Source organism: Acomys minous (genome assembly GCF_964271855.1).
Source record: "Acomys minous genome assembly, chromosome: 9".
NCBI classification, from domain to species: Eukaryota; Metazoa; Chordata; class Mammalia; order Rodentia; family Muridae; genus Acomys; species Acomys minous.
This window is the reverse complement of record NC_140490.1, coordinates 63295164-63308703: the sequence shown is the minus strand read 5'-3', so window position 1 is coordinate 63308703 and position 13540 is coordinate 63295164. Positions and strand designations below refer to the sequence as shown.

Sequence of the window (13540 nt, the reverse complement as noted above, 5' to 3'; positions counted from 1 at the left end):
TTTTACCCACACCACTCACTGCCCACTAAAATATGTGCTTGGAGGCCGTCGTCTCACACAAAACAAGGAGGAAAAGAAAGGCCTCTCCGACTCCCATCGGAGTTCAGGAGTCTGCTCTTTATCATTCTTCTCAGCCACTTACAAAGGTGAATTAAAAACAAAACAAAACATAAATACCTATGTTAAAAAAGACACGACTTCTGTTGCATCAGCATGCAGCTGTTTTTGCCAAGTCAGAAAAATATAACCTCACCTGGGCTAATAGGCAAGAAGCCTTAGCCCAGCTGTGGATTCAATGGGCCTGAGTTCACTTGTAAAAAGTGGAAAGAAAAAAAAATATGCCCTGGGAATGTTTTCAGTGTCTGAAGCCTCACACTAATGAGGTTCACAAGCCTGGCATCTTTTGTACACACGTGTGCACATCCGCGTTCAGGTGTGTGAGCAAGTGTGGAGGCCAGAGATGGACATCAGGTGTCTTGTCTTGTGCTCGTTTCCACCCCTACTGTTTGAGAAAGGGTTCCTCTCACTGTACCTGGCGTCACTAGCCTGGCTTGGAAGTTGCTAGCCTCCCCCTGCCTCCATGTCCCCAGTGTTGGGATTATAGGCACCCAGTGATGATGGGGATCAAACACAGAGCCCCATGATGCGTGTGGTAATGAATCATCTCACTAAGCCGTCTCCCCAGCCTCAGGAGCGCCCCTCCCTTCTTGAAGTATGCTTCAAAAAGTGACGGGAACTTGGGCAACACTACATTGGTCAATAGCTTTACCAGATCAGCTAAGAACATAAAGGAGAATTCAAGAAAAGCCATTCTAGAATCCTAAGTGAAAACGGAAGCCCCACTGGCTGCCTTGTGACCTGTGTGGAACTCCTTCCCTTAGCACCCTGACCCCAAGATGACCACATTATTGGTCCATGCTCGAGTGCTTTCTCCTAGCCCCAGGGTTTGGCGCAAGAACTTCCGGGTGTTGTGTGTGTGGGTGTGTGTGGGGGGATGAGAGAATTTCTTCTGTTTCCTCCCTGTTAACACACTTTGCGTGACCGCATAGCATTCCTGTCAATGCCACTGGGCACCCTTGCCCCAGGGCCAGCTTCAGAACTCCCTTTATGATGATGCTGATGAGTAGTCCGGTTCTCAATCCGCATCGTCCCTTCCTTCTGGCAAACTCTGAAAGTGTCTCTACAGGGAAAAACTACTGCAGGAGAGCCAGCAAATAGGGCCACAGATTTCCTAAGAAGGGCTTCTCAACTGTTGCTTCGGACAAGGAGGACAGCTAGCAGGGCAAACATCAAGAAAAGATTGCTGTTCTCAAAGATAGCACAATCCTCAATAGGTCAAAGTCTCCAGAAGAGGTTCACATCAATCTGCTAATGCCATCAAAACAGACCCAAATAGGAAAGTCCGGCCCTGACCTCCCTGGCTCAGGTGGCCTCTGGCATTTCATCATCTTTGCTTGCAGCCAGCAAAATCAATGAGCAAGACCATTACAAAGAAATAGAGATAGAAACAAACACACTACAGCCTGAGTTCCTCTGAGATGGGAAAGCCGCCTCAGGGTTAGTTTCCATGCAAGCTGCTATGTAAATGACCAATTTCTCAATTAGCGTGCACACCCTAAGGACCACTTTCTTTAAAAAAAAAAAAAGTATTACATTTATCTATGTTTGCCTATTTATGGTGTGTGCAAACTTGCGTGTGTATGCCATGGTGTCCGCGCGGAGGGCAGAGGACAGTTGCAGTAGTCAGTTCTCTTTCCACCATGTGGGTCCTGAGAGTCAAACTCAGTGGCTCAGCCATCTTGCCAGGCCGAGATCTCTTTTCCACGTGTGCTCTTTGGGTCCCTGTTGTAAGAAACTCCATGACTTTAATAAAGCCTCAGCTCTCAAACTCCCATACACAATGGAACTGACTGGAGGAACTTTTGAAAATCAACTCCCAGGAGTCACTTAAGACAAGAACTTATTTACACAGATGTGGGTAAGGTGCCGGGAAGATTTCTCCAAAGTATTTAAAGGGTTCTGTCCTGCAGAGCTGCCTGCCCTAGGCTGAGCAGCGAGCACAGCAAGGTTCAGAAATTGCTGCTGTGTGGGCGAGCTCTGCCTTCCCTGGCCCACAGCCACCACAGGTAAATATGTATTCCATCTCGGTGTCAAATTATTTTTAAAGGCAAGAGGGGCAGACGGATGAGGAGGAACAATGCTGCTTTTGTCGGGGGGGGGGGGGGGGGCGGCAAACAAGTTTTCGGTGCCACAAAACTTCCTAGCATATTCTGCAAACCCGTTCTTCTGGTTTTTAATTACATGACATTGGGAAGCACAGGCCCGGCCGCTAGCAGGATTCTGGATGCAATGGGACTCCAAAGCAGCAGTGACTCTGTGAGCTCTTGAAAATTCCTGAAGAAATTTCCCACTCTAAGCACACTGGGGTCAAATAACAGAAATCATCATTTCCTATGCTACATGCCAAGAAGGGTCAATCCCACCCACCCAGATGGCAGCATGGCAAGACTGTGATCCGCTGTTAACAAAATTAAATACAACTTCTAAGGAGGCCACAGGAATCAAACCGGAGTGCCTTCTGCTTCCCCCTGGACGGCTTGCGAAGAGGCAGTCTGTTGGGGCTCTGCACCAGGATGGTTGGTGTCTGACTCCACACTTTGGGGTCTACAAAGTAACGAGATGTCCAACCACTAAAGAGGATAGACACCTGCCACCTCCTCTTCCATTCTGCCTGTTGCCCTTTATGGTTGCTGAAAAGTACAGAGATTAGCCACGGGCCTTAACCTTTTCTCAGACACCTTGAATTCCAGGAGATCTGCCCCCGCAAAAGACAAGAGACAGTGCTAGCCTGCTACCGCCCCCTCCCACACCCCACCCTGATGTGGGCAGCAGTCCACAGAACAGGGCTGCACCAGAATCAATCACTTGGTAGCAATCCACTATGGAGATGTAAAACCGCCTGCAGGGCCGGAGCTAAGGCAATGGGCAGGAGCACTCCTGGACCAGGGCTTAATGGCTTCTGTGTCCTTCTTGCCTTCTTTTAAACCAAACCCTAATGTCAGGACCTTGAAGATGGACTTGGGGCGGCAGAGGGCTAACAGGTCACTGTAAATTTGTTCCCCTTCCCAGTGTAGCCACGTGGAATAAACGTCCAGTCTCTGCTTTTCACATCACACATCTCTTTTAACTGCCCGAGCCCAGAAGGAGCCTGGCATTGTCGTCCTTGTCTGTGGACACAGCAGTCTCACGTAGCCCAAGCTGACCTTGAACTTGCTATGTAGCAAGGATGACTTAGAACTCCTGCTCCTCCCTCAAGGGCTGGGATTGCAAGTGTCCACTAGCACCACTGTACGCAGTACAGGGGACAGCATCGGGGTTTCAATGTATGCTAGACAGGCACTCAATCAGCTGAGCGCTATCCCCAGACCTCTGACATCTGCCATAAAAGCTCTGAGGACAGGTCCAGGATGGGAGAGTGCATTCCTGGCAAGTCCCATATGATGTTGCCTTGAGGATCTCCACAATAAGGACCGCAACAGGCATGGTTCTTAAGTAACAAGAGAAGTTTCCATTTAGCTTCAGGCTTTGGTTAAACAGTGAAAGCCTTCCAGTGAGAGGAAACATTGTCCTCAGGTGTATCTTGGGATTTGTTCCAAAACGCAAAATTCCACCAACCCCGTAGGTCAGGACACACAGGTGGACTCAGCTCGTTCATCCGTTCATCCGTTCTTGCTCCACAAGCATTGTAACTCTTGAAGGAGAAAGCGGTAGAAGTGCCCTAAGCTACAAAGTGACCCATACTTTCTGGTTTTACATGGGCATAAAAAGTAACTTCTGGCCAGGTGGTGGTGGCACATGCCTGTAATCTCAGCACTTAGGAGGCAGAAGCAGGCGGATTCAAGGCCAGCCTGGTCTACAAAGCCAGTTCCAGCACAGAGAAACCCTATCTCGAAACCAAACCAAACCAAACCAACAGTACCAAAGTAATTTCTGGGGTCCAGTGAGATGGCTCGGCTGGCAAAGTGCTTGCTGTTCAGGCATGAAGATCTGAGTTCCTATCCTCAATACCCATGTAAAAGCCGGAAATGGCAGTGCCCATCTGTAAGCCAGCACTGGGGAGGCAGAGATAGAGGATCCAGCCGCAGCAAGCATGTGTGTATGCGTACGCATCACACAAATACATACAACTTCTGTATCAGGCAAACAAACAAACAAAAAATCCCTCAAAGATACAGGAAGTAACCCACTTGGGGGTAACTCTTGGAGGCCATATCAAAATTAAAAACCAATCTTCCTAGTCTATAAAGACCTCTCACATATCGAAGAGGGGGAAAAAAAACAACTGAAGAAAAGCAAATCAGGCTCAGGGCATGTGGTGTGAGGCAGAGAGAGAAGAAGAGACACACAAACGGCCTTTAAGTGAGATGATGCTCAGCTTCTTGCAGTTTTTAGCTATGCAAATTTAAACCATATGGATACTGTACACTTTTTGGTGTTAAGAACGGCAAGAATCCAGACTGTACAATGCCCGACTCCTCTGGTGAAGCTCTCCGAAGCTGCCGTTAGAGCACGTCTGCAGTCCCAGCTAGGCAAGGCAGGAGGACTGCAGCAAGGACCGCTGGTGCTATAGAGTAAGTTCAAAGCCAGCATTGGCAACTTAGTCTCAAAGCAAAAGCACGTAGTTGAGTGATAGAACACTTGCCTAGTATGGGTGAGGCCACAGACTCACTATTTATTTTGCAAATCAAAATAAACAATAATTAAGTGTCCAGGGATGTCAAAAGCTGTCAGACACAACCATGAACATACACGCCTGCCCAAAGTTCCTACATTCAAATCTGCACACGCCGCGAGTGATGCTCGCTTATGGGCAATGTGCAAGCAAGTGCTAAACATCTGCCTACCAATCTCTTCTAAGATGACAGGGCAACAGGCAAATCAGGGGACGCGCGTGAACACACACACACTCTCTCTCTCTCTCTCTCTCTCTCTCTCTCTCTCTCTCTCTCTCTCTCTCTCTCTCTCTCTCTCACACCCTAAAAAAAAAAATCTTGGCACACACCTTTAATTCCAGCACTCCAGAGGCGGAGGCCGAAGTTGGCAGATATCTGAGTTCGAAGCCAGCCTGATCTACAAATAAGAGTTCCTGATCAGCCAGTGATACACAGCAAAACCCTGCTTCAAAAAACAAACAACAAAAAAGTTTACATCTCACAAACGGTGGAAGAATTTATGGACATTTAATAGCATTGTTAGCCTGTAAAAGGCATTAGAGGGCAGCTGCAACGGGAACACGCTGCTCAGCAAGAATGTGAGAGTGTAACATCCATGGAGGCTTCCTTCCAATCACTGCAAAGCACCCAAGTACAGTAAGCTGAGAACAGCTGGGGATACTGCGCAACTGACAAAGTGCTTACTGTGCAAGCATTAGGGGCGGAGTCTGTTGGGAGGACCCACATTTAAAAAAAAATGTCAGAAACGCAGGGTGTGTATTGAGGAGGCAGAGGCAGCATGGTCATAGACCTTATCTCAAAACAAAACATGTCCAAAACCCAAATCAAAAAATTAGAGAGAGAGAGAGAGAGAGAGAGAGATTGATTAGCACTAGCTAGAACATGATGGTTTTTCTCTTGTAATCCCAGCCCGGGGAGGTGGACATGTTTATCTCTGGGGTACAATGGCTAACCTAGCTTTATGGGTGACGTCCAAGCCAATGTAGAAATCCTGTCTAAAAACACAAGGTTGTTGTCGCCTGAGGAAGGACACCAGAGGTTGACTTCTGGCCCACATACACATTTGTGCACACAAAGAGAAGACTTTAGGGCTCATAGGAACATCTTTCTTATGGGTATTGTTTTCAGCAGAGCCCAAAGTTAAAAAAACAAACAAACAAAACCTTGGTAAGTAAGAACTCAGTGATCAAGCTAAGCCAATGGTACCTCAGAAATGGCAGGACTCACGTGGCAAAGTCCACCGTGCAGACGCGGGTTCTCAGAGGCGTACCACTAAAGCAGAGCTCTAAAGATGAAAGCAGCCAGGCTTTTAGCTATATGGGATCATTCAATTTCTATAAATACTCTCTTCCAATTAAGACAATGAATTTCCATTTCTTTGCAGCCTGTGCTTTTCAGTGAGCTCTGACGTCTGCATAGGAGGAGGCTTCCTACGAGGCATCCCCAGCTTTGTTTTAATAAATAATCAACAGAAACACCTGATTAAAGACTTCAAAGACAAAAGTCCCCCGGATCAGACAGGAATATCTGAGATGCCCTTCCCCCACCTCTCAAGCTTACCATTTAACTAATTCTGAGCGAGGGCGATACTTTCAGACACAGCATAAAAGTCAAAGCACCCAAAGTCTCTCAACCTCTCCCTCCATGTCTGGCTGGAGATAGGCCGGCTTTCACACAGTCTCTACCTTCTTGTTTTCATGCTGCAGACCGAACTAGGTAGGGCCCTGTGCTTGCTAGGGCAAGTGCTCCACTATTGAGCTACATCCCGAGCCCTAAAAATACATTTATTCCTTTCTTCCTTGCGATCATTTCTCTGCAGCCTCCCAATTACTGAACTTTCAGCTATGAACCACTATACCCTGCTTCATATCTTTTTAAAAGCTCTCTTATAAAACATAGAACACAAAGTATCTCTGGTCAGGCTGCTGCTGCATGGGTGTATAAAACAAAGACGCCTGCTTCGCTTTGCCTAGGATATGGTAGAGCACAGGACTCCTGAGCTGTCAGTCCTGCGGGGGGGGGGGGGGGTGGAGGGGGTGGAACCTGCAAGCCTCCAGGGACTCTGGGTGGACTGCCGCTCCCAAGGTAGCACGGTTGCTCTCAGAAGCTCGCACTCCCCAAAGAGCGGATTCTTGCTTCTCAGGAGAGGTTTCTAGGCTGTGTGCTGGGAGCACTCAAGATACTCAAAGCAACAAGGAGTGCTCACTACCCACTGCTCAGCCTCTCACCTAGTCACCTTCGCTCCACCTGCACAAAGAATGAGGCGGGCCGGTTCAAAAATCCGTCTTCCCAGGAACCAGGAAGAGCAGGAAAAACCCAAAAGACAGAGCGAGACTAGTGCTTGCTGTGGCTACAGCACACCGTGGTCCTTCCCTCAACATCAAAGTTTGTTTTTAAGTGGCGCCTAAAAGTTGGCTTCCAAGCTACTTAACTCTTAGGGCTTACTCCGGTCACTTGAAAACTCCTTCTACCGTTAAGAATTAAATACAGGGACAGAGAGCTGGATCAGACATTAAGGGCTCTTCTGGAAGACCCAGGTTCAATTCCCAGCACCCACATGGGATCTGGGATCTGATGCCCTCTACTGGCCTCTTTAGGAATCATGCATACATTCAGGTGGCTCATCTGTCAATCCAGCTCCGATGCTCTGTTCTGACCTCCAAGGGCACACATGTGCAAGAGCACATGCATACCATACACATACATATAGAGATACACACATGCACACGAAAATAAATAAAAGCATAGCAGTTATCTGTTGGGGACAGTTTACAATAAATGAATGTGCTTGTAACACTCTCCCCCATACGTAGCCATCAACTGTACAGCAATGCCTGCACAAGAAAGACGGCATAATGAAAGTGTTCTTTCCAATTCATCATGACCTTATCTTTGGAGGCTGCATCAGAACAGGTCACTGTCATTACAGGGGAGGGAAAACCCAGAAGGTTTCCAGGGAGCCAGTGTGCTACAGTGGTGAGGTGCCAAGACTTGTTTGAGTTTAGCATTCCTAAGTCCTAGGCAGGGAACTCAAGTCACTTGGGGGGGGGGGTTATAACTACGTTCCTGTACCAAGGGGGCAAGGTAAAAGGACACAACAGCCAAGACTTACCTGTTTTTTCTCTCATGTTTGTGCATGCACGTGCACACACACGGCCCTCTGCGCGCACGCACACACCTCTAATTACAGACTATTGCTTAACCCTTTTGTCCTTTGGGCAAGAAACTTCACAAGAGAAAGGGCGCCTTTTCCCCTACATCTATCACCCGCTGTGGAACACCTGGCCCTGGCTCTGGCTGGGAACTCTCCCTCCACTGTGACCTTAAACAGGACAACGTGCAAACTCCTGAAGATCTCTCTACCAGTTCCCCGGCAAGGCACAAGCCAATATGCTAATCTAACTTATCACATCCTGATAGTAGCCGGAAAGGCAATTCACCGAAGGACCATCTCTGGGTCTAAGTTGATTGTGCAACACTTCACAAACCCGCTGTTGGTAAACACGTATTGGGTTTTCACTTTGAACTTCGTACGTTCCCGTTCAGCGTGGAGCTGCCATTCCTATAGACATAATCCAAAATAATATAAAAACTGGTCACAAGGCTCACTCTCATTCCCAGTCCACAGACATGTGTCTTACATCATGTTCAGTAACGATCCCAGCCCCAAGCATCAACTGCCGAGTCCGTGCATCCTACTGCATATCAAGTAGCCGTTCCACTGCCTTCAAGGGTAAAGCCATAACAAAATAAGCCTTTGGTGAAGCAACTCCATGAAGGCAAGCATGGTTAATATATACAGGCCTTCTGCTTTAAGCCACACGGCTAAGGAAGCCCAATTACTTCATCCTCTCCAAGTCACACGTGGCAAAACTTTCCGCTATTCAGGAAACTGCAACATGGGGTAGCTTCCATGGGGTAGCAGTGAGGACTCTGGACTCTGAACTTTGCAGAGCGGAGACTCGAACGCCAGAATACTCAATCTGTAATGACCATTATTATGGCCAAGTCTTTCTAGTAACGATTAGTGACGACCATGCTACACTGCCTCCACGAGTGAAGACAAACGCTCTGGTTTTATGAAGGCAGGACTACAAGATGAACCGTGTTTCACCACCCAGTGCAGAGGAAGATGGTGGACGGAATTCAAAAGCACAAATGAAAAAGATGGAGAAAATGCTTGCTGCAGAGGACTCAACATCAGGCAGCTAACACCTGTCTGAAACTCCAACCCCAAGAGACACAATATCCTCTTCTGGCCTCCTCTCACACCTACACACACCTACACACCTACACACCCATATACACACACACACACACACAAGCGGCAACACAGAGAAACAAAAATAACTTTTATTTTTTACAAAGGAGAAAGTAGGCATTTGTACAGTCAACCAACCTAGGACTGTTGATCTCCAGGGGAAACCTACACATCTATACTCAACACACGCATTTATTATTCCCACAAACAACTGCATTAGATGTTATAAATAACCCAGATTGGTCAAGAGTATTAGAGGGTGCACACATACTATTTTTTTTTTAAATAAGAGTTCTACATAAGAGACTTGAGAACCTGTGCATTTTAGTATTCCAGGGGGTTTCCCAGAGCCAACTGACGATAGGTCATAATCGATGGTCAGTGTTCCCAAAGCCTTGCAGTCTTGGGAAGAAAGACAGGAATGACATGCGAGGTCACCAAGAAGTCACTGTGCTCAATTCCCACCCTCCATCCTAATGAAGAGCCTAAAACCCAGATGACTAGGATTTGTCCAAGGCCCTAGGAATATCAAGATGAGTGCAGGTCAGCTCTAAAACCTACTGTGTGAGAGGAGCTGTGCTGGGCCTGAGGATAAAGAGACTGGAGTTGGATCTGCTGCTGTTGATGTAGCTCTAGAGGCCTACATCTCAATGCTGCCACGCCCGTCCATGACTCAAGGGGACTTCCCAAGGCCCTTGGATTAACGTGCAACTTTTCCAAAGACTTAATAACAAAGTTGCATCAAACAGTTAAGAAAATATGTTTTCTGCATGGCTGCTGTGGATGACATAACATTTAATTTCCAGGGACTCTGTTTGCTTGTAAGTGAGCCTACAAACAAGCTGCGCAAAACTGCAAGGCTGGGGTAGGGTAGGGTAGGCTTTCTGCACTGTTGCCTGGCCTCAGCTGTACAGCAAAGAACACACAAATGAACAGGAAGGCACACCACAACCTGACTTCGGGAAAAGGTGACAGCTAACGCTTCTGAGGGTTCACTAGGGGTCATAGTGGGTACTGGATATTCTTTTCAGGAGGGATGAGCTAAGAACCAAACACGCCATTCAATCCTGGAGCTACACAAGCTTCCTTCATAAACTTGTTAGCCGAACACACATTAGCTCACACATGTTAGTTAGTCCAGATCCAGTGGGGACAGGAGGACTGCCATGAGTCTAAAGCCAGGCTGGGTTAGATACTGAGTAAGTGCAGACTAGCCTGGGCCACACAGAGACTGTCTCAACCAAAATGAATGTTAGCCTCTCCCTAAAGCGGTATGTCATGCTGTAAACACGTGGTCTGTTAAAACTGTCTTAAGTCAGTGGGGGTGGGGGGCACACTGACTTGTAAGCTTTACCTTGAAGGCTCGTGACTGAGTTGAGAGAGCACTCAATCATTGTAAAGATAAACAACAGAGAGATTGACAGGAAACTCATATCAAATAAGTGAAAGCACTATTAGCTTGTGGAACATGTGCAGTGGCAGACGCTTGTCACATAACTCGTGAAGGCCAGCCCTACCAGAACTCACATGCTACCCAAAGTACCACAATTAATTTATCAGGAATGGCTCGCAGCTGAGGATTTCAGATTATGTGTTTTGTAAAGAGTAAGGTATGGAAACAGATTTTGACTGACTCTTTTAGCACCATGCATCTGTAAGAGAAATATCAAAAAAACAAAGGAAGGGGCAGTGAGGGTAACGCTGGGCTTGGGGGATGTGTATGGAGGCTGGTGGTCACTGAAGGGAAGGCAGACAACCTGGCTCCCACATGGTGGCCCCAAATGGCATCCCAGAAAATTCTTGGGCAAATCCAGATTTCTGTGTTGACAGCCTCCTTATCTGTCAAGAAGATAATGTCACAAACAAACCATCCACTGCCCCTAAAAGGCTTCAAAGGATAAACGGGGAAAGTACTACGCAAAGAAACACAGCTACTGCCCAGGAAAGGCTTTGTCTATGTGGCTCCGTGCAAGGAATCATGTCCAGATACAGGACACACGTGATGACATAACTAATGGAAAGTGTAAAAACATTTCAAAGAATCCTTGACTTCCTGCGAAGACTTCCTTTTACCGGGACGGCAGAAAGCATCACCAAATTGAATACTGCAAGAGCCCACAGTACTCTAAACTTCGCTTTGAGAACCGAAAAGCATCTGAGTCACCAAGGTAAGTGGTAAAATAATATGTGACATGTGAGGAGCCGCTCCTCCGGGTTGGCAGAGCGGGATGAATTTTTCATTTGCATGAAGCTGCACCTATTACAGTGATGGTTTCCAAGAGCATGAGAAGCCATGGCAGTCGGTGCGGGCCGACGACACACACATCACTGCTCCCCGATGCTTCACAGCCACGCCTGCCAACACCTCACGGAATGACAGGTCCACCCAACCAGATCAACAACAAATCTGAAGCCAACAGGACAGGGGAGGGGGGCTCCTGCAGAGCAGAAACAATACCAGGAGACGCAGGGATCAATGAAGATGAAGATGATTGAGTGAAAGCACCAGGTGCCTTGCAAAGAACTCAACTAGCCTCCCCGCCAAGGCCTTCTCCAGTATGTAGAATGTGCCATAGTTACTGCGGGAAATTCTCAGTTCTTCAAAAAGTTACCCACGGTGTGACTATATGACAGCAATTCTATTTCTGGAGATAAGACCAAAGAAATTGATCCTGGTACTGGGAACCAGACCTAGATCCTCTACAAGAGCAGCTATGCCCTTTAGAAAGCTCTCGGAGCCAGCTCTAACCACACCAACAGCCCATCAATACATGAATGAGAAACAAAACGGGCGAGCACATATAAAGGCTCGGTGAGGTTCTGATCTTTGGAAATAGACAAGGATGACCGGTGTACCTGGTACTATTGGATCCTACAACTAAAAACAGTTAAAACAGTAAATATTTGGGCTGGAGATAGTCCCATTGGTAAAATGCTGAGTGTGCTGCAAGGTGCCAGACCCCAAGGTTGATTCTAAGAATCATGTTAGGGCCAAGAAGGTCCCTGGAGCTCACTGGCCTCTTCCAGGTTCCGTGAGAGACCCTGTCTCAAAAGATAAGGTGGAGAAAACCCGATGTGGACTTGTACATGTGTGTACAGAGTATACACATGCACAAATAAACATGTAGCTCACTAAATTAAAAAAACAAGTTAATATATGCATCACATAAAAAGTAAAAGTTTGATCTGTATGGTCCATCTACATTACCACTGTAAGGTAAAAAGCAAACACAGGCCGAGTTCCCCAAGATGCTGTCACCAAGGCAGGCCCTGCTCATCTGTGCCGTAAGACCTTCCCATCCCCCACCCCAGACCAGAGTTTCCCCATACACCGGTGCCTTTCTCCTTCAAGACGTCCACTGAGTCTACTCCTGGCAAAAGTGGGCATGAGTCAATCTGAAAGCAGAGTTCGGGCAACCTTAGGCGTCGGCGTGTGGCTTCCAGTTCCAAGAGAACAAGTCACTCTTACAGAGCGTCCCACAGGGACGGTTAACTGTCAGCTGTGGATGCCAGCATGGAAGAAAACACCAGTGGGTCACAGAGAGGAGGCCGGTCTTTCCTACAGCTGTCACTGACTTCCTCCCACCAAGCCAAAGAGACAAGAAAGGGAGCAAGCACACTCTGGGCTGATCGTGCGTCCTTCACTCCCTCTCCCGGTTACACAAGTCACTCTACCTCCTGCGTCTTTAGACTAATAACTACGTTTTTTCTTGTGAAAAACAAAACAAAACAAAACAAAACAAAACTTTTTTTCTAAACAACTGTGCTGCAACGATTCCTTTGGAAGCAAGACTCCTGTTAGTGCTGTGCCCTGGCTAAGTATCTGTGGAAGGAAGAACATAATAACGACTCCCTAGAAGAAAAGTTGACCTCAAAATGTGACAGGGGCCGGACGTGTTGATGCATGTATTCCGGCACTCAAAAGACAGAGGCAGGTAGATCTCCGTGAGTTTGAAATCAGCCTGGCCTAAAAAGTTCTGGGCTGCCCACAGACCCTATCTGAAAACATTAAGAACCACAATAAAATAACAAAAAATTTAAAGAGCTTATAAAAAATGTGACAAAACCAACTGTCCAATAAAATAACATGGGGAAAATCCTTCTTATTTAACAATAAGGAGGGCCAGAAAGCATTTAATGCATTGACAAGAAGGTTTTCTATTATATCCTGGCTAGACACATGTGCCCTTGTTCATAATGAAAATACAAACCTACAGAAAGAGAAAGACCAACAGCGGCCAGGGCTGAGGCATTCCTACCACATGTGCTAACTAAGAAGAGGCCTGGGAGAGAAACACATGCCAGCTGTTTCTTTCTGTTTTGAGGCAGGGTCTCACTAAGCCAGGCTGCCCTTGAACTTCTGCTCCTCCATCGTCCGTCCCGAGTGCTGGTTCTGTATGCAAGCATCACCGTGCCTGGCTAATGTGCTGAGGGTGGAACCCAGGACTTCTTGCACTCTACGAACTTCATCTCTATAAGGAGTCAGCTCTCAGAAAAAAACCACGGGGATGGAGGCCACACACTCAAACAGCCATAGCAGCAAAAA

The 13540-nt window shown here is 47.2% G+C and overlaps 1 protein-coding gene across 4 annotated transcripts in view; it reads right to left on the bottom strand.

Annotated features, from left to right (window-relative positions):
* E2F3 (E2F transcription factor 3) overlaps positions 1–13540 on the bottom strand; it is an 80369-nt gene that overhangs the window by 32497 nt on the left and 34332 nt on the right. The window lies entirely within an intron of this gene.